The sequence below is a fragment of the Alexandromys fortis genome, unplaced genomic scaffold (assembly GCF_014885135.2).
Source record: "Alexandromys fortis isolate MF-2015 unplaced genomic scaffold, M_Fortis_MF-2015_v1.1 scaffold_4, whole genome shotgun sequence".
Lineage (NCBI taxonomy): Eukaryota > Metazoa > Chordata > Mammalia > Rodentia > Cricetidae > Alexandromys > Alexandromys fortis.
In genome coordinates, this window is record NW_026067944.1 from 5,191,249 (window position 1) to 5,194,086 (window position 2,838).

The following is a 2,838-nucleotide window of genomic DNA, read 5'->3' on the forward strand; positions in this document are numbered from 1 at the left end:
TAGACCATGTTTAGAATATATGGTATACACAAAAGTGTATTTTCAATAAAAATAAAGTATACACACACAGGCTTTACTTTCTAATTCATCTGACTTTAAACCTATCATGAATGGACAAAAAGATAAGAATCATTTGCTTTTGAAAGCTGAACTCATCTGGAATACCAAGTGTCCTATGTAGAGCTGCTCTTGCTGTGAAGAAACTCCATGACCCAAATCAACTTGGGGTTAGAGGATTCATTTGGTTTATGTGTCCACATCGTAGTCCATCATTAGTGGACGTCAGGGCAGGAAACCAAACAGGGAAGGAACCTGGAGGCAGGAGTTGATACAGAGGCCACGGAGGGGAGCTGCTTCCTGCTTGCTTCCTTCAATCACTAATTAAGAAAATGCCTTACAACTGGATCTTATGGAGGAGGCATTTTCTTAATGGAGTCTTAGTTCTTTGTACACATCATGGACAGCTGTCCCTGACCAGATTAGCTGTTTCAGGACTTTGGGTGCACAGATTCACATCTGACCAACACAATGTCAAAACATTTCAGACAGAACAGGAAAAAAAAAATAACATCTGGTAATATCATTTCATTGTCATGATGGACAACCTAATGTATTTGATTGNAAAAAAAAAAAAAAAGAAAAAGAAAAAGAAAAAAAGAAAAGGAAGATGATCTCAGTATAACAAGAGATGTTTATTAAAAGTAAGCAAGCATATACATGTAGCATATCCCTAGATGGTTCAGATGTTGGAACGTCTGGACATTTTCTCAGGTGTGGTTGCTTCAAGAGCTAGAGAGAGTTTAAAACACTTAAAGGTAAGTATTAGAGGTATCTATTTATGGGCTGGAGAGATGGCTCAGCTGTTAAAGGCTAGGCTCACAACAAAGATAGAGATATCTATTTTTGATTAAGCTATAAAAGAACCTGTGGTCTCTTGTTTCTCCTAAAGGGAAAGAGAAATAGAATCTCTGTACAACACAACTAACATTGATCTCAAACTATAATATTAGAAGAACATGCATGATGCCAGAAATTGCCATGGTACTATGCTACCTTAGCTAAAACCAAGTGTAATTTATATTACCAAAAAGAAGACTGAGAATTCTTCTCTAGAGATAATAAATTTCACACATAAAAATAACATGCAATTTAGAAATTCTTGTATCATACTCATGAACAGAAAACAGCTGCCACCCAATGACTGCAATGAAAACCTATTTTTACATACAAAATTCTAACCAAGTATTTAGTGCCTTGTTCAAAAAATGTGGTTGGACAGCCAGGGCTCACCACTGGGATAACACACAGGAAAAAATGAAAAACAAAGTAAATGAAACAAGCCAAACAACTCTGAGAAATTTCAAGCCAATCACAATACCCCCAAATGAGAAATAAACATACCCCCATAAAACAATAAAGGAGTTGGAGAGAGAGACAGTTGTAGAGAGAGAAGATAATAAAAAGGGTAGTTATAATTTAACATATGAGTTCTGAAAACAAAAGTCTAGAAAAAGAATAAAATGATAAAGATGATGAAAAGGAGGCTAAAATGACAAAAACAGGAGAGAAGATTTCCCTTCTGTGTGTTGTCTCTGAATATATATATGTGGATAAAAAACCTGCATATTTATGCAGGATGGAGTAAAGAAAATGCTAATGAAAATTATTAAAGTTACAATACAAAATGTTTCCACATAATACTCCAAATAAATAAGGAAAAGCAGGCCGCTCAACATAGGACTGAAGGGAGACTCACCAAATGTCATGTTCAAATAACATACGTCACATGGAATTTTAAAATGCTTCCAAGAGCTGGTGGTAAAAACAGGGGCTTAAAATGACACTGACATTCTCAGCAATATGGAAATACAGAAGATAAATGGGAGACAGCTGAGAATTCCAAGTGTAGGTTATTTTCAGCATAAAGAAATATTAAACATTTGATAAGATAAATTCATACAACCTGATTAAATATTACAAAATTCAAATCTATATCAGAGTAATCCATGGGGAAGGATACTGGAGAGATTGCTCAGTGATTAAGGGTACTCTCTGCACCATCAAGAGAAACAGAGCTCATATACCAACTACTGTGTAACATACCAGGTATGATTCTGTGCATGTCTATACCCTCAGTGCTGAGCTGATAAGGTGGACAGGGACTGATGATTCCTGGAATTTCTGATGGCCAACCTAGCCAGAAACAGTAGCTCTGAACTTCACAAGAATTTCTACTGCAAATGGATAGGAAGAAGGTAGTAAAGCTGCTTTGAGAAGCCATGAGCTAATATGCCCCCATAGCAAATATGGGTACACCACCTTATGAGCTGCTGCTTGACGAGGCTCAGAGGCCCCTGAAACCATAAAGTCTATTGCTTATGGTCTTAGTGCCCACTGGAGACAGACAGTAAGACCTTATGACTGAAGACACTACACACTTTGGTGAGGATGTAGAGAAAGAAGGGTGGACTGAGGTGGCAGGTTCCTCTCTGCCGGCTAGATTGCAGCATATGAGAAGAGAGGGGCTGTGCAGGGTGCTATGAATACAGTCTTTCTTAACCAGTTGTCAATCCTGCAAGATGAAACACACGTCTGTCCAATAGAATGTCTCTGGTCCATTAATGATATTATTGATATGGGGTTAAGCAGCCATTTTCTGGTGGGATTTCAGACCCACAGCATGGGGGGAAATCACACTGGGAACTGTAAACCTTGTCACAATCCCATGTCTGAGTAGGTCATAGGTTCAAGGGGTGAGCCTGTTTCTGTTGTTTTGCTAGATGGACGTGCTGTAAATATGTCCTCTGTATATTTTTGTTTATAATTATAAACTAATTC